Here is a 23,989-nt window from a genome sequence, read left to right on the forward strand (position 1 = left end):
AAATGTTTCTGTGTCTCTATTATAAATACTGTAGTTATAGTTATTATCATAATTACATCATTACATTGTATATTACTGTTTTGTTATATTAAATATGTTTTTGTGTATCCCAAAGTGTTTCTTTAATGTTTTTTTATGCATAGAAAGGTATGCGAAATACTATACAGTAAGAGAAACATTTGACTAACTGATTAGACACAAACTGTACCCAACTTTTCCAACTTACTTAAAGACAAACTGAGGAATGGAACTCGTTCGTAATCCCGGGACTGCCTGAAATGTCTTAAAATGCAGAAAATAAAGTACGCGGGATTAAAAAGGTAACCAATTATGTTGAAATGGTTATCAAAATATTTAAAAAAAAAACTTCTGTAATGTTGAAGTAGGAGACGAGCGTGCCGTAAATGACATTTCAAGTTATCTTTAGCAATGAGGATGTGACGTGAAAATATCCGATATCTGAAGGTCACAGTCACAGGCACTGCTAATAGTATGAGCTTTGTTGCCTGCATTTGTGATTGAAGGAAATATTAAATTTCAGTTAGATGGATTTTTTTATTTTTTTTTTTTTTTAACATCAAGTTCATTGACCCCCATGAAATCTGCGCATGCCTTCACAATTCCGCGGCTCATGTTTCTTTTTTTTAAAATTTCTAGTTATTTTTCAGCTCCCTCCAAATCAGTTTACAGCATTATGTGTTTTACATTGTTTTACTGCAGCTGTAATGGGGTTTCTCAGTTCCCTCACTGATCCTTCCAGGTCTTTAATGACTGCTCCCCTTGCCTGCTGTCTGCAACGCAACTCCGCTCTGTGGTTTAGACTAATCTTGGTGGTTTTGTCTGTATCGTCGTTTCTGTGGGTCAGCTGTAGGTTAAAACTGCTTTTTCCTCCTGGGCCCAGCAGCTGCGGCGAAGCACTGGCCACGATGCCACTTGTTTTGCTCGAGTCAGGGGCGGCGGTCGGGAAATCGGCACTGATTACTTCCACAGGCCGTCCAGGCTTCCGCGTGGCGCCCGGGCGGCCCAGTCCGGTTCCTGTTTTGTAAGGGAACCTCCAATGCGTATCTGCAGATTCCAAGCCTGCCATTGTTGGGAGGAAATCCCTTTTTCTCCCACCTTCTTCTGGTCGTTTTGGCTCGGTTTCCCCACGGCAACTGGGTGCGAACGTTCACTGGACTCGCTCTCTGTCAGCCGCTACCTTGATATGTTGCACATGGACCTGCCTGGGTGCTTCTCAAGGTGCGTCGTCAAGGGAAATGTCAGGGGCCTCCTGTTTCAAGGTGGCAGCAGGTGGCGTAGTGATTGGAGCTAAAATGCTGCATTAGAAAAAAAAAACCCCATGTTTCAATCCCACCCACTGTTGTTGTGCCTTTGATCAAGATAATTACCATGAATTCGTACAGTAAAAATTACCCTGCTATATAAATAGGGAACAGTGTAAGTAGCTTCACATTGTAAGTCACCCTGGAGAGAAGTGTCACATAAATTGATAATAAAGATTAAGATCCTTACTCAAGGGTCTTGCAGCAGGGCCCTTCTTTTGACTCAAACAACCTTCAGGTTCCAGGTGTTCAGGTTTAGAGTTCTGATTTCTACGCTGGTGCTCTCCACCTATCAGCGTCATCATGATGAGATGATAGTCATCCCTTCACATGGAAGAGGAGCAGCAGCAGGCAGGGTGAAGACCAAAGATTCGGGTCCCTGGAATCTTCTCCTCCAAACCCCAGGCTGACCCCTGCAGTGCAGACGCAGCAGGAATGTCTGCATCTCTAATTGTGTTTAATTAAAACCCGCTCTGAACCGGTGGGGTCCCTGTCGCTGCTCGCAAGTCGGTGGGAGGGGCTATTCCCGATGCCACCCAACCTCGCCCATTCCCCCGGGCACCAAGGCGGGCACCGGGCCTCATTAACACCGCGTCTTCCTCCTGTACCTCCTGGCTGCCAGATGCGCCATGTCGACATCTGAACGCCTCTCCAAATTAGCTTGAGCCCCCCCACCGCCCCCTACCTCATTATATTAATAGTTTGTTGTTGTGCTGCCTTCTGTAATGGGGGCATTCCCTTTGTGAAGGACCTGGAGCAGAGCCCTCGACTGCAGACCTCGAGCCAATGTCATGAATATGTACGTGTGTTTATTTATAGGGTTTTAATGAACCTTGGAGGAGATCGACCAACCAAGAACCTGCTCGGGGAACGACCCCGTAGCAGATCTATAACTCCGGGCACTGTGGCCTTGGGGTACCAGTTCCAGCTGCCGAAATTAAAATTCTCATGGATCATTTCATTATAAGTTCATTTGTTATTTGAGTTACATTAATGTCTGTTCCTCTCGTCCAAGGCAGCTTATAATGTGTAAGACAAACCAAGGACCGTATTTATTTGCTCAAAAACTAAGCCCGATCTGTAACACTGGTTTTGTACCTCAATTACTATTTATTCATTTATTGGACACTTTCCCCTAAAGCAATGTATACTTTATAGATCCATATTCTAAACTACTTGGTGATCTATGCATTGATACAGCGGGGTAATGTTTATAGTATCATTGCGGGGTAAGTTCCCCGATCGAGGGTATTGCAAGCAGCGTGAGATTTGATCCCTGGACCGACTGCCAGGTGATGCTCTTACCACCATGCTGCTGTTGGTGTTTTGAGCTGTAATGTGAGGTGCAGCAGCCTGTGGCGGTTCATATCGCCCTACTTCCCATCTGCTTGGCGCCCTGGACTTCCCACAATGCTGCTCCACGGCCTCTGTGTGTATACGTGCGCTGTTTATATGTTGCCTCCTATCTGATTTCCCGTGGTGCCCGGAGTCGGCCCTCGCGGCGCACGCCCCTCACCTACTCCCACCTGCTCTGTGCCGCCTCTCGTTGGCACGTCAAGGCCTTTGGACCGCGAGAAGGGACACTGTAAACACAGGCTGCGAGCGCACGGCCCCGGGAGGGCGGGGCACGCTGATCATTCGGGGCCCTTTCCCACAGACAGAGTGCTGAGGAACAACAGGAGGGCCTCCGGTAGGAACACCTCGTCATGGTTTAAATTCCGATGCCTTAACTACTTGTTTGTTGTGGAGCTCCTGACAGAGGTTAACAATTTTAGCAGAACATCATTATCTGTAGTGTAATAGGGCTGTCAAGCTTGTGGTCTGTGGGGGAGGATTAATAAAAAGTAGAATGAAAAATATTAAAGAAACATTGTGTCTGTGTTTTAAATATTTGCGTGACACGTCTCTCCAAAGTAACTTTCAATGCGATGTTTCCGCAATAAGGTACTTAGGCTGGGAGGTGCATTCGTGCAACTGGGTGATTTTTACTGTGTCAGTTTCGGATAAGTACCACGCTCAAGGGTACTGCAGCAGGAGTTGGGATTTGAACCCCGTAAATTCAAATTGCAAGGGAACAGCTGTAACCGCCGCACCCCCTGCTGCCCCGTAGCGGCGTTAGACTTGGCGCATCTCGGTGCAGATTACTTTTAAGTCATCTTTGAGTCCCAGAGTAGTTTGAATCTTAATCAGGGTTACTTAATGTTTAGGCCCTCCTAATTTTTTAGTAAATGAAAGTTTGAATTTGTTTGAAATTTGCTTCATGGAATCTAGCGGAAAGTGGCGGTTCAGTCCAGCTCTTTGTTTGTTCCCTGCCTTAAAGCGAGGAAGAAAATCGTTTTTCCGAGAACGGCGGCGCAATTCGACAAACGCGTCGGTGCCGTTTTCTCCGTACTGTACATGAAAGTCAGAAAAGGCCAATTTAATACGGAAACAAGGTGACGTTAACGGAGCCCAGATGGAGGCGTGTGGTGGGAGGGCGTGTGCTCCTGCATCATGATGTCATCCCGTAGGTCTTTGTCGTAACGGGGGGGGGGCGCGTCCTTTGAGTGGGTGTGGCTCTCACCCCTTCTGGGCCGTGCCCCCCCCCATGGGGCTGGTTGCAGGCTGCTTGTTTCTATGGCAACAGCACTTGCACTACACATGTCCCCATACTGTACAAAGAGGGGGGGCCTTCTAGAATGATTATTCCTCCATCAGGGCTAGGAACATTGTCACCAGTCCACTTTGTGACACTGTGGTTTCTGTCAGTGCTCACAGGCTATTCAGTAGAAATATAAAATTGCTGATATTTTGGCTTTTGTGCCCCCCCCCCCCCCCCACTTTATGCTCCTGTTCCTTGTCCTTTGTAATTGTGTAAAAGATGAGAAATAAGAGTTGCACTGCTTCTGTGTGCTTTTATGTGTCCTGCCTGCACAGTGAAAGCTGTTCGAGGTCAGGCGTGCAGTTAGCGTGTTTGAACGATGCTCGCGGGTTCCACTCTCAACGCCATGGTCGCACTGGTTTGCTCATGACCGCACGTTACGGGGACTGGTTTTTGTTCTCTGGCTTGCAGCAGTGTGTTTTATTGCGATCACTTTGTGTACAAGTGGGCCACGGGAAACATCGATTTAGTGGTTTAAGGATTGGATCTTAGGAGGGATGCACCTATTGGACCATCGAATGAGCTGGGCCCCGAGGCTACCGTTTGGTTGCCGTGTGGAATGGGACGGAGCTAATTCTGCTGTTATGAGAACACAGCTGTGTAGCCTTTGTCTCTCAAATGCTAGAATGGGCGTGTGTGTGTGTGTGTGTGTGTGTGTGTGTGTGTGTGTGTGTGTGTGTACAGAAACACTGCCTTGTGGAATAGAGGCATGACTCAGTCATTCTTGAGTCTCTTCTTGTACAAAGATGCAGTTTTGCTCCAGTTCTCCATGAGTCACTCAGTTTAATTGTATAGTTAAGCTCTGGCAGGTAAATGATTCTGGATTCATGCAACGTTTGATGTGCACAGAGTTCCACGTTTTCAAAGGTATGAAAAGCTTTGAGCTAAATAGTCTTCCAGTTGCCTTTTATTAACCGTTTTCTAAAATTTCTGTCTATGGAAGAGTGAACGTGAGCCGCGTTTACCCTCCGAGCCAACAGCTGCCAGCAAAAAGCAGCGGTAGTGGTCACTTCCTAAATGAAGATCGTTGCACACATTTATGAGATGAATTTGCCAAAAGCCAGCATTGGAGACAGTCTTTTCATTTTTGGTCATTTTAAGTTACTGATTTTTAACGGATCTCAAAGTTCAAAATGTGAGGGGTCTAGGGTTCGAGTCCCGCTTGGGGTGGCTTGCGAGGAACTGGCATCCCGTCCTGGCTGTGTCCCCTCCCCCTTCGGCCTCGTGCCCTGCGTTGCCGGGTTAGGTTCCGGCTTGTCGCGACCCTGCTCGGGGCAAGCGGTTTCAGACTCTGTGTGTGCGAGTTAACATATTGAAAGATGTTTTATTATTTTAGTAATTATAGCTATGTCCGAGAATTTTATTAAACCTATAAATTGATCAAGGGGACGTCTCTTACATATGAAGTGTTTTACCTAACTGTTACTTTTTTTTTTACATATGTTATGATGCCGGAAGAGTTTTAAGTACAATGAGAAGACATTGTTTATTATGACTCAGAAGTTGCTTGAATCTTTGGATAAACCAGATACTTAATACTAAATAATAATAATAATAGTAATAAAAATAACCAATGATAAAATGTTAAGACAAGCGCAGCAAGCGGAGTGCACGCACCTTGGTGCTGTAACGCACCGTCCCTGTTCCTCGCAGGTCGAGCGGAAAGATGCGAGGAGGTGCAGTGAGGCGGAGCCGGCTGCGGCCGCGAGCGACTGGGAGGAGGAGCCCTTTTCGTGGGCGGGGCCCACCACCATCCGACTGCCTCGTACCCCGCAGGGCTTCGGCTTCACGCTGCGCCACTTCATCGTGTACCCGCCCGAATCGGCCGTCAGCTCCTCCCTCAAGGTGGGTGTGGCTTAATTGGAAGTCGCCGTCATAGGTTCCTTCCTCAAAACTGCTCTTAATTTCCAGGATTACAGGGTTTGCAGTGAGACCAAGCTGCTCAGCGATTTGATGGGAAGTGAGACGTCTGGTCCGCACCCTCCTCAAGGGATCGTGGGGTTTTCTCTGCTAAAGAGGGGAGAAATACTTTTTTGATACGGTTTTCGGCTCCGGAAATGTAATCCGGAGCCATGAAATACACCTTTTGTCATTTTTTGACATTCTGCACCCCTCTGCCCAACACGAAGCCTGCCAGACACTTTTGTGCCATTCCAGGCATGCTGACAGAAATTGCCGGAAGGCCCGGCGCGCTGCGCTCCTGGAAATACCAAATCCAATTGTGTAAATTGTGTTAGGGGCCAGTTCAGACTCTCACTCTGTAGGGTGTGCTTTAAAGGGACTCGTGTGGACCGACCGACTGGCCGACGGAACGCACACTTTGCCCGTTTCGCGGCGAGAGCACCGAGGCCCAGTGAAACACAAACCGGCTAAAGGGGCTCTTCTGGGGAAAAACTAAAATCCTGCTTGTATGAATAAGTTGAAACGGACGTTCTCTGCAGGAACATCTGTTGTACCGGCCAGTTAGAAATCATAATTTTTCAGATTTAGCCTGCAGGTGGCGTAGTGGTTAGAGCCATCACCTTGCAGTTGAAATACTCAGGTTCAAATCCCTCCTTCTGCTGCAGTACAGTTAGACAAGGTACTTACCCTGAATTGATGCGGTAAAAAGTGTCCTGCTGTGTAAAAGGGTAAATCAGCATAAAATTTAATATCTAATACTGTATGTTGCCCTGGGCAAAGGGAGTCAGATAATTAAAGGTCAATAATAATTCCCTGGTATGGTAATACACAGCTTGTTTTCTGGGCTGTATGACTCATTTTCCTTTTTTTTTTTTTTTTCTTTTTTCTTTTTTTTTTTTAGGATGAAGACGGCAGCAGTGGAGGTAAGACGTTTGTTGCTATGGTAATGAAATATGGTGACAACACATTGAAGATACTTTATACAGTTTTCCGTTGACTTTCACACAGAGTTAATGCACTGTCACAGGGATGGGTGTGGCAGGTGGGCCTGGCAAACACGGAGATGCCGGGGGGTGTAGGGTGTGGGCAATAATATGTGTGACATGGTCGTGTAGTAACTGGTGACAGAGTGGGACACAAGGACGGGGTCCAGAAACCCCCCGTCCACTGTCACGAGCAGGCTTTTAAAGTGCAGCTAGTCTTGAACCTGTGCAGCGCAGTGTCCATCACCTGGCATGCTGCCCGTTTCCCAAAGTGTGTGTGGGCAGGTCCTTGCAGCGTTCCCCAAACACCCGTGATGCAATGCCCTTTGGAGGGGGGAGGGGGTGCGCCAGCCATCTTCACCTCGGGGTCACAGCCAGGAATGAATGTCTGGAATCTGCCGGCCTGTTGTAAAATTGGGACGCGGTCAGAGGGAAGCGCGTGGATGTCCACATGCGCGCACATACACACGTACGCACAGTGGACTGTTAGAGGTGCATGAGGGTCCGTAGGCCGTACTCCATAAGACATACACTGGCTCCTCATCTTAGATGGTTCAGTTATGCATAATTGAAGATATGAACACTTTCCCGATTATTTATCCTTCTGGTTTTAATTGCGTTTACTTGCCTGTTTCTTAATATTTCTGTTTATTACAGAGCGAACGTGACCTGTGTTTACATGCTCAGCTGGTAGGTGGCGGTAAAGAGCACTCAAACATGTTTGGGACTCCCTTGATTCAACTCTCCCACAGCGTTTACAGCTCATGTCTGGGGCTCCTGAGTGTCTGTGATTAATAACAAGATGAGGACCGTTGCACATGTTTATGGGTTGAGACAGTACTGAGCAGTACCGTACTTTTGTTTTTAGTCATTTTAAATTAGTCCTAACGTTAATGTAACACTAATAAAATATTAAACAAAAACTGCTAAGCATTTTTATTTACGAAACTACGTGCAAGGCTTTTCGAGGAATCTAACTGGTGAAGAAATTATAGTCAGTCTTTCCACCATTTGTTTATTGTAACTTCCTGGTAAAAGAGAGTTTGGGTTTATGAACGAATTGAGTTACGAACAATATGCGGTCCCAATTGTGTTTGTAAGTTGAGAACCTGTGTAGACATCTGTTCCTGAGGACCATGTGCACGCACTACCAGTGAGCAGTGAGATGCTCTTCCGCATGCTCGGAGCTTTCTGCAATACTATCAGAAGTGTTATTACACTGGCAGCTTTATGATTATGGATGTTGGTTTGCATAATCTAGCCCCGCCCCCTGGGTGTGTGACTCTCTAGGAAGCAATTGTTTCCTTGATGTGCATTAATCACAAAGGGCTCACATTCAGTTACTCACAAAAGGCTCCAACCTCAAGACCATGTTGCGTTTTTGCAGCACTGGAGTACGCTACAGGTCAAAGATATTACGTTACCATGGTTACTCCAGCCCGCCCTTGTCACTCCAGTTTTTGGCAGAAGACCAGGTTTGGTGAAACCGGCGGCGGCGTGTCTTTCGGCGCACAGCGGCGTGTTTCGCTCTTTCGTCCCTGGTCATTCTGGGGAAAGTCCCTCTGGTTGTGCAAATTTCCAGAGAACAGAGGGATGGAAAAGTCCCACAATCCTCTCCTGCATGTGAGGGCATAATGGACCTTGTGTTGCATTGTATTTATACACCTGCTGGGCCAGCAAGGATGACCTCCCCGAGCGTAAGCTGAATGTTTCCCTGAAGTGAGGTGGTTACTGCTGGACTGCCTGTTGATTGCAGGTGCATTGCTGGTTTTTTCATGGCGTCGCAAAATAAAAGCATCAGCCGAATAAAAAGCAAAGTTCTTGGTATACGTTTTTCAGCAGCTCGTGTGCAGTTTTTACAGTTCCAGCATACACCACTCTGGCTGCGTTTTTCTTTAACGGCGAGACATACACAAAGTTTAAGACACGTCAGCAGCTGCCTCTATTGTTACTCCATTAAGAGTACGGGGCCTGTGTGTTTAACGGTTCTGCGGTCGACCAGAGCAGTCCGTTCCCCGAATTTAAACGGTTGCATCAGTTGTACAACATAACGCGAAGCATGTGACCCGTTCAGCTCGGTAGGGAGAGGGAGTGCCCGGGTTCGACGCGGGGAGGAGCCTCAGCCCGGCTCCCTGGCCGCCGGCCCTCGTTTCTGCAGGAAGGAGGCCAACAGTGCGACGCTGAGCGAACGCGGAGCCGCGGAATGCGGTATGACGGGTTGCAGGTGTCTCTGGGCATTTCCCCATCAGGAGTGGCGTGTAGTATCCAGAACGCTTACAAAGAGCACACTGTGAAACCAGGTGGAGCCGTTTCAGTCGCGCTGCGGTACCCTCGCCGCCGTGTCCGTCGCGCCCGAGACCCTCCGGGAGTCGGACTGACGCCGCTTCCTCAGGACAGTTGCCGTGCTCACGCTGTGGTACAGAAATGTAAATCTGTGTAGCCGTTTGCACTAATAATCCTCCATAAATTTAAGAATTTCAATATACCATTAAAAGCATCAAATACACTCCAATTTCAGTTGTACAAACACAAAATATCAAAATGCACGAAATAAAATGTCACTCGATTAAAACAAGACCGCGGGTCTGTTCACTTCTGAAATAACTCATCTGAAATCACTTTAACCCCCGCTGAGTGTAACGGCTCTGTCTTCAATATTATCAAGGGTTAAAAACATCAAAATAAGATTGGAAAACAACTGAAGGACCCGAACACACAATATTCTTAGATTAGTGTTAAATATCAACAAATGATTAAAATCAGTTTGAAATCAGATAAAAATTACCAGTCCAATGGTGTTATTGTTTGCTCCAGGGGGCTTTTTTTTAAAAAAAAGGTCAATTAAAAAAAAAAAAAAAAGTAACATTTCAGCTAACACATCCGCATGATACTACCATTAAAAATTTGCCATTACATCTGACAGAAATCATTCCCTCATCTGTGCTATAAACGTATGAACTCCTTGTTCCAAATACAGAAAGTGAAAACATCTGAGGTTAAGAACAAAAATTATAACCACTTTAAGAATGAAGCTTGTGACTTTAAAACCATGTGACTTTAAAAGTGTCTTCAGACAAGAAATAAAATGCAACAAAGGAAAACCCCAGAGGAAAAGTACCCCAGTTTCACCTTAAAGATCTTGTAACGCTCCAATATTACTGTGCACGAGTACACCAAAACATGCCAACATTCGCATAACACCATAAATACATGTTTGTAAAAAGTTATTAAATGTCAAATATGAATTTTATATATTAAAAACAAATTGAAATCAGCACTCAATTTTTCCTCCCCAGGTCCCGGTGGGGGGCGCGGTGGCGCAGTGGGCTGGACCGGGTCCTGCTCTCTGGTGGGTCTGGGGTTTGAGTCCCGCTTGGGGTGTTTTGCGATGGACTGGCATCCTGTCCTGGGTGTGTCCCCTCCCCCTCCGGCCTTACACCCTGCGTTGCTGGGTTAGGCTCCGGCTCCCCGCGACCCTATATGGGATAAGAGGTTTCAGATGATGTGTATGTGTGATGTGTGGTCCAGATGAACCAACTTTTGGGGTAGACCTCATTTGGGACACATTGATGAGCAATAGCCCTGAATGATGGGGTAGTGCTAGGGAGGAGAGCATCTTCTTGGTCCTTTTCGGGAGGGGTAGCTGTCAAAACTCCCCCAGCGCTCTACTGGTGACTGACACTGGATGTTGGTAGGAATTGCAGCTGGATGCGTTGATGGGGAAGCTCCATGTAGGAGCACTGTTCTCCCATTGGAAGTAGAAATATCTGGTCTGTGTGTCCTCCGCTGTCTGTAAGCACAAGTTGGACCTTAGAGCTCACACCACCCACGCTTCTCGTGCGGATGACCAGGATGCAGAAGGAGGCCCGAGCACATCCTCGTGGTCCAACGTGTTGTTAGTTTCCCACAGTGCACTTGGAATCGTCTTCACCTTCCCGTTGCCGTGGGCGACACCTAGTTGATATGGCTTTGGTGGGGAGCAGGGCGACGGGGTGTTGATGTCAGTGCCGTTGCTTCCGTGGAACTGGACTGTACTCCTTTACCCTGTTTAACACTGTTAAACCCTTCAACTGGAGAGGTTTGGAACTCAGACAGGAGCCCTCGTTTACTGTTCGTCTTCCACACGAGAGTCCCCTAACAGGGACCCTCCTCTTCCTGCCCGGTGGGATAAAACAGCTCCATCGTGGGCAAACGAAACCAATTGGGGAACAGTACTTATGTACCCAAGGTATTTTATCAAAAGATATTGAGAAAGAGCCGTTTTATTCATCAACGTAATCCTGAGTTAATGGAAATTGTACAGGGGCCCCAAAATTTATGTACTTTCCCCTTCGAACAGTCTTCTTAACCATAATGGAATATTGAGTTTTTTTGATTTGAGTTTTATTTTTCCTGTAACAGAAGGTGCCCTCTGCTGGAACGTTGTTGGGAAAGGTAGATTCACGTCACAGAAACGCTAGCAGTTGTACCCCAATTCATAAAAATTGTGTATAATAAAACATGATGCCAAGGAATATAGGAATCTGGGGAGAATACAAAGGATGTTGTTAATTCTGCTGCAAACGCTAACCTTGCAGCATCTGACATACAGTATTCATCCTCAGTAGTGTAGCATGTAAAAATATACAACAATAATAAGTAGAATTGTTTTATGAATTCAGTATGAAAACGGGAAACATTGCAGTTCTTGCCCCACCGGAGGGTTTTTGTGAGTCAGGATAGGCCGTCATTGTAGGGGTCTAAGGAAATGAGTCCTATCTGCTGGGCCCCCATATTTACCTGCTCTTCTCATTTTTGTTACATTTATTCATTTGGCAGATGCTTTTCTCCAAAGCGACGTACATCTCAGAGAAAAACAATGTGTACATTGCATTAGGAGAAAGAGAGACATAGTTGCGGACGTGATTCTTAAGTAAACCTCGTTTGTTTCTTTCCACTTGATGCACCGATGTTCATCGCTCGAGTAGGTGTGCAAAACTCAAGGTAGACGATTCCTGATCACCTTCCTACATTTTTTTTTTTTTTTTTTTTTTTAAAGGCTATGCAAACATTTATGTATAGTACAGGAGTAGCGGCTGCGTAAAGGCTTATCTGGGCCTGATCATAAAGTTACGGTGCATGAACATTTACACCATTTAGCAACATTTACTTTTCATGGAAGTACACTGGCTTATGGAATTATGAACAGAACTGATGATAGAATTCTGGTAAAAATTCTGCATGTTCATAATTCCAAAGTCGCTTTAGCTCCTGTCACCTTTAATAAAAGGACAGCTGGTAGCGTGCTGTTGAAGCTGCTGCTTTGGAACCAAAGGTTGCAGGTTTGAATCTCATCTCTGGCTGTAGTACATTGAGGAAAGTACTAACCCTAAAATTGCTCCGGTAAAATTACCCGGCTGTGTAAATGGCTAAATAACTGTATGTAGATTAACACTGTACGTCATTTGGAGAAAAAGCATCAGCTAGATGAGTAAATGTCATGTAATAAAGGTAATAATGCATGCATCTCTCTATAATTTGGTTGTTTGGTTTTTGTAAAATCTTGAATCTCTTCGCTAAATTTAAGATACATGACAATTATAACCAATTTAAAATGACTGAAATAAAAACGTCATGTCTCAAACTGTTGTTCAGTACTAGCTGTGACGGATCCATCCAGTGGACCATGCCACTTTCCTTACCTTGTTATTCACCGCTGACGCTCAGGACCCACACACACAAGCTGTAAACACTGTTGAAGTGAGTGTGAATTGAGGCGGTCCCGTGCTCATGCTCTGTTTGCATGCTCTTTACTGCCATCTGTTGGCTTGGAGGATAAACGCAGGTCAAATTCACTCTGTTACAGAGCAAAATGTTAGTGGAGAGATGAGTGAAGACATACTATTACAAGTACATAATGTTGATATATTTGGAAATCCATAAGACAGTGTTTCCGCCTTTCTCCTAACGCAATTTAAGCCCACATCTGTGACGGCCTGCTGACCACAGTGTTCGTGTAAAGCGGATCACGTTTTGCCACGGTGCCTTTGTTTTGATGTCTATGGCCGGTGACAGTCCCCCGCCTCCTTGGATGTCTAAGGGAATGTTCTGGAAGTGATCATGGGGATGAAGGGATGTGGCAGGTGACAATTCTTCCGAAGATGCTGTGTGATAGTTTCCACCAGTTTTTTTTTTTTTTTTTTGAGGAGTGGGGTTAGGAGGGACATGTATCCAGCATCAGAGATGATTTTATAAGGAAGGAAGGAACAGTCCCTCTACTGGGTAACTTTTATGACCATGCTTTTGGCTGTGTACCATATTTTAAAGTTGCTACCCCAAGGAATGAAGGCGTACACCTCTGCTAGCCCCCAGGAGGCTCTGACTGTGTTGAAAAGTCGGTCTGTATCTGAGGGACAGAACCACCTCTTTTCACCATGAGATGCTGATGAGACTTTGAAGCTGATCGGTTGTGATGAAGGAATCATGTGCTCTCGCTTCGTAGCTATCCGGTGTCTACTCTTTGTAGCCTGTGGTAGGGGATTATGGGAAATCCTCCAGCATCAGATGCACTGTGTTGTGAATGAGTGCCCCGGGTCTGAGGTTCAGAGTTCCTATAATACTAAACACCCACCTCTGGTGTTTCTGAAAGTGTGTAAGTTGTCTTTGGGGAGGTGCATGTTTTCCAGGCTGGTGGAGGTGCGGTTTTCCACGTGTGCAACCACGAGGCACTTTGCTAGAGTCCATGTGGACGCTGCTGATGACTGAATAATGCATTGTTATTATGTAAGTGTCGGAAAACAGACTCGACGCCTCAGGGACTTGAAGCAGTGCCTCCCCGAAAAGTATGCTGACAACGTGGACACACCCAAGTCCCATGTAAATTCCGGCAATGGTGACTCCCCTGTCCATACTGGATGCTGAAGGACGCGATCGACAGGCTTCTTCATTGAGTTGCTGCTGACCATTCTCAGTTTCTCAGAGGCTGAAAAATGGAGATTTGTATGTGTGTGTGCGCGCGCGTGCGCGTGTTTGTCCGTCCGTCCGTCCGTCCTTACCTGTTGTCTTTAGTCAGTGTTGATTTAAGGATGGAAGCTCACGTGTTCCTGTCGCACCAATGACCAAATGCCACCGTGAAACACCTGCCACAATGAGTGGCATCCTGTGATGCTGGTCATGTGACACACCCCCCCCAACACCCCCTCCAGGGTTCGGCAACTACCTTTTCTCAGGCTCCCGATGATGGCCTAAAGATGTCAAAAGCCAAAATGTTTTGTAAACAACTGCGAAAGAGCAGGCAAAATTACCCGCATTTGAAAAAACATAATTTTGTAAGTGGAAAAAAATGTGTCCCTCTTTGTTAGATGTTTTGTCGGAAAATAGATTTAACTCGATGTGATTGAACTTTTATTATTATTGTTATTGATTGTGTTTCATTCATTCCAGACCCATACTGCTTGCTGCTTCTTTAAAGCGTGGGCGGTTTCCTCTGATATGACCTATCAATCAATGCCGCTCTCTTGTTGCCAGGGAGACTGCGGAACCGGCTAGAGCCGATGGACACAATCTTTGTGAAGCAAGTGAAGGAAGGAGGCCCCGCCCACATGGCAGGATTGTGTACAGGTAAGGTGTGGCCATGGGGGTGACTTCAGGTCAGTTCCCTATATGACACACACTTCTCCACCTCTGACTGTTTGGTGGTCTAAAACCGAAAGTCTGTTCATTGTTTGTTTTGGCCCCGCTGTGTTGGCATGACCTCCCTCTGTCCCTCGGAGCTACTGAATCCCTCCCAGCACTCAAGAAAGTTCCCAAATTCAAATCCTCAAATTCTCTCCTAGGGGACCGCATTGTGAAGGTGAATGGGGAGAGCATCATTGGGAAGACCTACTCACAAGTCATTGCCTTGATCCAGGACAGGTATGGCACCAAGGTCATAAGGGTGGGATGCAGTAACTCTGCACAGCTCACAAAGGAAGAGACTTTTTTTTTTTTTTGAGTCAACTTGACCAGTTGTTGACTTGCGCATACCTGAGTTGTGCGGGACTAGTGTTTATCGCACACAACCTCCACAACCGGTGTGTTTCTCTTGCTTCTGCAGCTGTTTTCTGGCTGCTCTTACATTATTCATATGTTGCTTTTGTGTGAAGCGACATACGTGCTGTAGACACGTTTACAGCTCTTCTAAAGGCAAAGACACCAGGTCATCTTGAATCGACAGAATTTCCATCAGATTTAACCCAAACCTAAACCTTAAACTCTACTGGGGGGAAGTGGGCTGGACCTCCTGAGGATCTCAGCAGTCGAGCAGATCTCCCTCGGCCCACGTGAGCGGAATAGCTGGGAAACTTCTGCTAAACCTTGATTGACATGAGACTAAGAATAGCATGGGGTTTGAGGGGGGTGAGTTGTTAACTCTGTCACACCTCATCATCACAATAGAAATGAATGAAACTTGGGTAATGAAACTTTTGGCTGTTTCACCTCTTTGCTCCACTGAAAGGTGCTTCACACCACTTCCTGGTCAGCCTTCAACATGAATGTTTAATGACAGTGTTATTGGTTTGATTATTTGGCTGTTTGTAAATCGAGACGCTTAGATACCCGTGATGGAGTTGTGGATCACATCACTGAGATGAAGGACAAGGTCTCCAGTGAGATGTTCTGAGCAGCAGTTTTTCTGATGATGTGATGCTGAGGTGAACTTATGCCCCGATGCTGAGATACTGACATATTCTGATGCTGAGATGATTTGATGCTCAGATATTGTGATGATACCCACATCTGTGCCACTCCTCTCTTCCAGCGGCACGTTCCTCGAGCTCTGCGTGATGCCCAAAGATGAGGACATCCTACAATTGGTGAGTGTGCGTCTCCATGTCCTCCTCACCTGCGCAGGTTAGTCTATTTCCCCACCAATCACAGTGCGGCTCTGAAAAAGGTGGTTAGGGGTCTCCTGTGTCTGGTTGCACTCAGATATACAAACTCATATACAAAATCTCTCCAGTTGCTCTCCGTGTGACTCATGTGCTTCTTTCCACCTCTGGTGAACAGACGCTTGCTGCGTGAGGCGTCCCAACCCATCAGTTTGTGACCGATGTGCCTCCGCGTGTTGCGGAGATCGAACAGTCGCCCCCCCCCCCCCCCCCCCATCCTCGAACCCAGTCATTTTTGCCGTGTTTCTGTCCATTCCACTTCAAGGAGCGCTAAAAAAGGATCCTGAGATTGTGTGAAAGTGCAATGCATCCTGGGATGTTTACCCAGGAAGTGGTGTGAGGGCCGGTAACAAGGTCACTGCGGCAGCTTTGGCCTCATTACAGGAGTCTGAGCATCATCGGACAAGTAGCACGCGTATCAAAATCATAGTTAAAAACAAGTCAGGCAGCAGGCGTGCAGCAGTTAGCTATCGCCTTGCAGGTGAAGGACATGGGTTTGAATCCCACCTCCTGCTGTAGTGCCCTTGATGAAGGTAATTATGTTCAGTGATACAAGCGAAAATTACCGTGCTGTTTAAGAGCATAAATTACCTAAGTAAGCTCGTGGTTGCAAGTCACTCTGGAGAAAAGTGTCAGATGATTTAATTTGAAATAAGATAAATTAAAATTCGGATAGCATTTGGAGGTAAAGGAAAGGCATTGCACAACTTCTCTGCGGAATAGGTGTGAACTGCAGCTGGACAAACGCATCAGCACATCGAATTATTAATAGTAATAATCATAATGTCAGAAGGACAGAGGAGGGGTGGAAACAACTCCTGGGTGACCAACAGCAACTGGATGTCCACTCTGCACGGTGACCATGTCTCCTCCTCTCTGGGTCTCGCATTTCCGGGTCGACGGCACCATCTGCGCGCAGCATCCTCTGGGAGAGCACCTCCACCTTGCACCGAGGGGGGCGCTGTGAGGGTTTTGCGTCACCGCAACTCCAGCTGGCCTGCTTTAGGAGCACTTTCTGGGTCGTCCTGGTTGTCAGGTACCCTGGGGGCAGCAGGTGGCGCAGCGGTTAGGACTCACTGTCCTGCTCGGTGAAACCTGTGCCGTGAAGAACGCGCTGCGGCAGGTGGACGCCACGCTCCCGTTGCAGCGGCCCGCTGCTTGGGCGGCTCCGCACAGAATCTGTGTCAGTTATAAATAGCTGGACGTGGGCTCCGTGAGCGGGAACGTGGTAAAGGACCTTCGCTGAGAGAATGGCTTACCGGGGTAAACCAGCCAGAGGCCAGCGAAGACCGTTTTCTGTGGTTCGAAAAATAGTCTTGCGAGGCTCCGTATCTACGAAGCAGAGGAAAAATTTGTGCACAGTCCAGTAAAGCGTGAACAACGTGTTGTGAGGACGGCTCCTTCTGGAACACAGTTGTTATCGTTCACCGTTATTTTTCTCATTGCTTTGTCCAAGGCAAGTTGTAGCAGTAGATGTTAAACTTTACTCTGGTTTAACCCTTAATATAGCAGGGAAGCTTACTGTATCAATTCAAGGTAACTATGCCGGTCGAGGGTACTACAGCAAGACGTGGGATTTGAACCCATAACCTTCAGATTGCAAAAGCCATGGGCCCTATTTGCTATGACCCCCTGTACCTACCTGCTGGAAAAAATTTCCCATGAGGCCACTGGCCAGCAGAACACTTGTGTCCACCTGTCCTGCTAGCTCTAAACCCCTGCTAACCCTCACAGACCTGAGCGTGTCTGATGTTCTATTTTCTTTCCCTTCATGCAGTTTTAATGGCCGCTCTGTTCTAAGTGCTTCACGTTGCGCTGGCAGTGTTTTCGGGTGTTTTTGCGAAGAGCAAGATCCAGGTCCGTGTACCTCACTAAGCGTGTCATACGCCAGCCACCCTCCCCTCTGTGGTCACCATGATCACTCCAGTTCTGAGAATGGCATGGACCCCCCCTTTGCCAAATGTGCCGAGCACACCTGGAGTTCTGGGGATGATCAGTTGCTTGTTTACACCTCCCTTCGACATGAGTGATGTACCCCAGCAGTGTGATGTGACCTGGAACCACAAACACTGTTTGCTCCACTGGTACATTATGTCCAGCTTTATATACAGCATGTGTATATATGTATGTGTGTGTATATATATATAGGGGCGCGGTGGCGCAGTGGGTTGGACCACAGTTCTGCTCTCTGGTGGGTCTGGGGTTCGAAGTCCCGCTTGGGGTGCCTTGCGACGGACCGGTGTCCCGTCCTGGGTGTGTCCCCTCCCCCTCTGGCCTTACGCCCTGTGTTGCCGGGTAGGCTCCGGTTCCCCCGCGACCCCGTATAGGACAAGCGGTTCTGAAAATGTGTGTGTGTGTGTGTGTGTGTGTGTGTGTGTGTGTGGTATATATATATATATTATATATAAACACAGTATATATATATACACACAATATTTCAACGTAAGAACATGAAATGGGCAATAATATTAATTATAATAATCTGAGGAGCCACAGGTGGTGTAGTGAGTCAAGCCATTGCCCTTAGATTCAAAGCACCTGGGTTCGAATCCCACTCCTGCTGTAGTACCCTTGATCAAGACACTTATCCTGAACGGCTACAGTAAAAATCGCCCTGGTGTATATAAAGGGTAAATCAGCGTACGTCGTTTAAGGCTGTAGGTTGGTTTCGCGAGAGTGACAGATGAATATAAAATAGTAAATGTGCTGTTGGTTATATTGCGCTGGACACGCTGTATGATGCAGGGGGCGAAACCCCAGGACACAGCGGCTTGTCCACGAGACTAATGGCCCGATTTCATTATCCTCCCGACGAGAGATCAACCCATCTGCCCTCCCATCGGAACCTGGAACCTCTTGGCTCATCTCCTGCCGGAGGAGGAGAAATCTGCGCAAACACACTCCGGTTCCCTCAGCCCAAACATGCATGCACGCACGCACGCACACACACTCAGTCGCTCGTCCTACATCTGTTGCTATCATGGCCCGCTCTCGCTAGCGGCTGGCGGTGCGTTGAAGAGCTGGCGCCTGGGGGGCCGTCGGCTGTATCGAGGGGTTTGGATCCGCGTGGAGTGGAGCACGTGGCTGGGCGGGCGAAGCGAAACGTGCTCTTGTAGAGGAGGAGGGCAGCTGTAGTTAGCTGAGTGCCCCCTATTCTGGTCAGGTTGAGGATGTTGGCTTTGGGGGAGAAAAAGTGGGCGGGGCTTGTGTGATCTGAACTGAATGCATAATGAAGCAGCTGCTCTTGCCGCCTCGGTGGTAACGGCTCTTCAGAGGAACGAGTGAGTGAGAGAGAGAGCGGGAGGGAGGGAGCAGAGCGCGTTCGCAGGCGTGGGTGAGACTCGCCGAAGACGCGGGAGGGGAGCAATGCGGGCTCCTCTCTGGGCCGACCGCGGGAGGCGGGTGGCGGGTATGCAGCCGGTTCTGCTGGGTCGCAGAGCGGAACAGCGCTAACGGCAGCGATCCTTCCGGTGCTGCTGCGTTGCGCTACCCCACCCCCATCTCCATCCCCATCCAACCCGGTCCACCTCCGTCTGCTGTGGCGCGATCGCTCCCTCTCACTTGTTGTACCCGTCGCCGCGGTGACAGAGCCGCCACCAAGCGGTTACGTTCACTCTCCTTCATCATCTCTTCTCCTCTCCCTCCGCCTGCCCTTCTGCCACCTGCACAACAGTTTCCGAGGGATGTCGGCGCCGCTCCGGTAAGCGGAAAAATGACAGCTACTCTGTGCCTCTCGCTTGTGTCCATTCTGTCCGTCTGTGCGTCCGTTGTCCACTGTGCCGTCGTTCTCGCGCAAGCACCGTTGTCAACCTCATCCCGTGATGCCGGCCCCTGGTTCCCGCATGGTTTCCCGCTCCGGCCACGCGCAGGTCTGGTAGGGTGGCGGAGGCTCGGGCGCGAGCTGAAGTGTGGGACTCGCCCGTCTTTGCCTCCCCTCCCTTTCCCACGAGCACTTTGGCGCCGGGGCCCTTGAAGCCACTCAGGGAGGCGGGGACCGGGATCACGGCCGTTCGACACAGTGGGCGAGGCGGGGCGAAAGTCCACCGGTGCTCCGCAGCACCGTTTTTTTCGACGACGACGGCTTTTGGGGAAGGTTTGGTATCACCACTCCCCCCCAAACCAAAGGCGCCAAGCGACATTTAAATTTTCCTGTCGTCGGAGAAGTTGTGGCATGATCACGGAGGTGTCGTTCTCTAGCGTGGCGTGCGGGGCGACCCGACCTCCTCTCGCTGCGCTCCGTGTGCCTGCGGACTCGCTCCACGAGCAGGCAGGTGGGCGACCCGGCAGGGGGAGGGGGCGATGTTCTGCACAACTGTTGCTCCTCCCCTTGTGAGCGGAAGAAAATGACGACAGGGTTCGAGGGAGGGGGAGCGCGTCCTCGTCGAAGGAAACCAGGACTCTGTTGGATGGAGCGTTTGTTCTTAGCTGTGGGCGTGATTTTATTTTTATTCATGGATTGCCACGCTGTGTTCTGGTCTTTCCATTGCTGCCATATTTGTTGTTTTTTTTTAATATTACATGTTATCTATAAATATATTTTTCTAACTGTAGGGAGTCGTGTTGTTTTCTACTTTTCGAAGCTGCTCCTCTGCTCTGCTGTGTGATGTCAGGTCCAGTCTGACTTCTGTCCCCTTTCTTGCAGGCCTATTCCCAGGATGCCTACCTTAAAGGCAATGATGCGTACAGTGGACACGCCCCACAACATCCCGGACCCGCCCCCGGTGTGTTACGGTCGCGTAGACGCTCGAAACCCCGGGCATGGCCCAGGCGCCGGACTTGGGCCTGGCTGCTGGCGGGCAGGGGGGCCCCGCCGAGGGATACCATGCCGACATCCCCGTGCCGCCTCCACCGCCTGTGAAGACCGACTCTGCCGATCAGGGACTCCGCCCAGTCCGCCTGGGCCCCGCCCACAGGACCGAGTGCTGCCCAGAGGTAGCGCGTCCTGCGCTCGGCAAGACCAGAACCGCAATGGCGTCATCTTTGGCGGGTCAGTACCCTCCCCCTCGGCCGGCGGATCAGGCGGCAGCGCTCTCCGCTGGGGGCAGCCTTCTCGGCTATCACTACACGCCCCCCCCTCGGGGCTCCGGGCCCCCGGCGCACCAGAACATCGACTGGCGCAACTACACCACCTATAGGGAGTACATCGACCACAAGGGGCTGCACGCCTATGGCTCGCGCACCATCCAGGAGCGACTGGACAGCATGCGGGCCTCTTCGCGGGGCCAGAGTGACCGCGCTCAGCTGGTCTCCCGGGGGTCCCGTGCCACGGGGGTCCCGCAGGTTCGCCGCAGGAGTACGTCCCATGACCGTGCGTACCACGTTCCCCCTGCGATGCCCCTGCGTAGCTCCTCGCAGGAGCGCTTGGCGTCTGCCGATTATGCCGCCCGCATGAACAACTGGCCCCGCAGCGCTTCGCAGGATGGTTTCCCCTCCAGCCAGAGGGGGGCGCCTAAAACCAAGGCTCGCTCCTGCGACTACCTGGAGGAGGGTGAAGTGTCAGCTGGGCGGCTGGTGGACAGGCGAGGGTACGGGAGGGTGGACGTGAAGGACGGAGGCATCTTGTACCCTGATGGGGGGCGGCCCAGCCGGCTCTCGGTGTCCATGAGAGTCCCGCCTCCAGCTCACAGGACTGTCCGCTATGCGCCCAGAGGCCTGCACTTCCCCAAAGGCGCTCCGCAGATGGTGGCCTCCAGAGCGGACGGCGCCGCCCTGCTGGCAGACAGGTCCATGAGGCTGGGACGGAATGTCTCCTTCCACGCTGACACATCCAGGGACCAGAGGGTGTCGGTGAGCAACCACGTCGGCCACCAGCAGTCGCGTGTCCGGGCCGAAAGCATGCGGGTGCCTAGCAGGGAGGCGGAGCTTGGTGCCAGGACCGCCTCCTGCTCTGCCTCCTCAAAGAGCCCTGTGACCAGGCAGCCAAGCAGCACTGCTTCGTCTACCAACGGTTCCACTCCTTCGGTGTCAAGGAGCCCTCATCGGATAAGGCCACCCCGCCTCGCACTCTGGCCGTCGAGGGGGTGTCAGACACCGTGGTCCTCAGGGAAAAGTCTCCGTTGGCAAGGGTCGGGGCCCAGCCGCTGCGCCACCGCTCCTACCTGATGGCCGTGAGCGAGCCCGAGAGCGAGGGCACTGCTGGCGCCACCTGCTGGCTGCCCAACGACGCACGCCGGGAGGTGCACATGAAGCGCCTGGATGAGCAGCTGCAGGCATCCAGCTCCAGCAACTTGGACGAGTCACTCGACGCCATCCCCTTCATAGGTACGTGCCGCTGCCGGCCGCTCGTCCGTTGTCATGGAAACTGCGGGAGGCTTTAGCGAGGCTCTGCTGCGGGGTGTGTGTGCATGTGTGCGAGAAGTAACACCAAACTGGGGGGCGGCAGTAGCGGTTTGCACAGATGTGTGAGGAGAACCGCCGAGTGGTACGCAGATCTGTGCAGAAGTGGGAAACGGTAAACAATTCACTTTGCTGGGGGCCAAATGTCCAGATTAGCATCGACAGCAAGCAGGGCGCCCTCTAGTGGTGCTCAGGCCTTGCACTGAAATGATGGCCAAAAAAATCCTTCTCCTTTTACAGCAGGTGCCACGTTTGTCAGCGTATGAGCTCTGTACTCTCTCTCCACATACAGGACTCAAACCTTGTTGTGCTTCATCACGGGGGCAGGTAGCAGTTGTTGGGTTGTGGCCTGGGAGCCCAAACAGCAAGTGGGGTGTGAACTCTGGACTGTTGTAGCTTCTCCCATCCTGACTGCTGGCCTCCAGCTCCTACCCCTGCCTCAACTAGGTTCAGATCCCACCTCCTCCTGGAGTACCCTGGAAGAAGGTGCTTATAGGTGAAAATTATCCTGCTGTGTAAATGGGTAAATCACTGTAAGTAACTGAACATGGTCAGTTACTTTGGAGAAGAGCATCGGTTCATAAGTAACAATAATGATACCCAGGCAGGTGGGTGAGGCACAGAGGGAGGGCGATCCAGTTTACGGTGTACTGTCACATAGAGGTTGCAGGTTTCAGTCCCAGGAAGGGCGCTGCTGTTCAGTATCCCTCTCGAAAATTTGCAATTCTGTGTCCGCCTGTGTTCAGGAATTCAGACGGCATCAGGTGACGCTACACCATCCAGGTAATAACAGGGTGAGACCTTTACTGGGTATTTCCCCATCAGCGACCCCAGTGCGATACGTTAGGGGCGCTCACCTTGGTATGACCCGATCACCATTTTATTGTGGTGTTACCTGGTCATCCATCACATACTGCATTTTAATTACTGCAGTGTAAAACAGCTGTAAGTATAATTTTGTCAATATAATATTTTAAGGACGTCATCTTGAGGGCGTTCTAGATTTACGGTTAAGTTCTGAATTAATTTTTAATGTAAGGGGTGACCTCACAGGCATGGGGATGAGTCCATTCACTTACCGATAACCGGGCGATGGGATGTAATAATGTATCACTTAAATGTCAGCATGCGATCATTTATGCACTGTGTGTTTATCTTTGAAAGGTTAAAATGTAACTTGCGTATTCCCGATTTGGGCATAATTGTAGGATGACTGCATGCCACACGGTGAGGCGCTGTTTGCGCGACTGACCTTTGGCCAGTGAAGTCTGCGCATATTTACCACGGCAACAACGCGCATTCCTTTGCTGGCGATGTCATTTCCTGTTTCTTGTTTACGTTGTTTGAATCCCAAAGGAAATTTGAACCGGTTTGTCTTTTAATATGCCGAGTGGTATAATTAACGAAGGAAACCGAATGGTACGTGGAAATGGAAATGACTTGTAATCCTCGTCCTCTTGCTTGCTTTGATTTGTTCGAAGGCGGAGTTTCCTCTGTTCTAATGAACGTGTCGGGGACCGTGTGGCTTCTCCAAGGTTACGGGATGTTCACGGGCGGCACGCGGTGTTTCAGGGCCGACAGCACGAGTCCCGCACCCTGCGAGAACGGTGCCGCTGGAACCCGTGGCATTGCCAAGGCCTTGTCTGAGATAAATAGATAGATGGGTGCATAGCTTCGTTTATCCCACAAGAAATTGTTCATGGGAGTAACTGAGCTCAGAAAGGGGCAGAGCTGTCATTTATTACTAGATGACCAAGGGCACAGCTGTTCCTGCGCCGCTTTAAGCAAAACTCTTCGCCTTTATGCCTCCGCAGGTCCGAGACGCAAATACAGGCAGAGTACAGTTTTTGATATAAGTAGCTCCGCTCAATCAGCGCCGCCTGGTGGTCGCCGCCT

The 23,989-nt window shown here is 49.4% G+C and overlaps 1 pseudogene; it reads left to right on the forward strand.

Moving 5' to 3' along the window:
* Nucleotides 1-23,989, forward strand: part of LOC114910975 (rho GTPase-activating protein 21-like) — a 50,853-nt pseudogene that overhangs the window by 14,385 nt on the left and 12,479 nt on the right.

The sequence above is a fragment of the Scleropages formosus genome, chromosome 7 (genome assembly GCF_900964775.1).
Source record: "Scleropages formosus chromosome 7, fSclFor1.1, whole genome shotgun sequence".
Taxonomy (NCBI): domain Eukaryota; kingdom Metazoa; phylum Chordata; class Actinopteri; order Osteoglossiformes; family Osteoglossidae; genus Scleropages; species Scleropages formosus.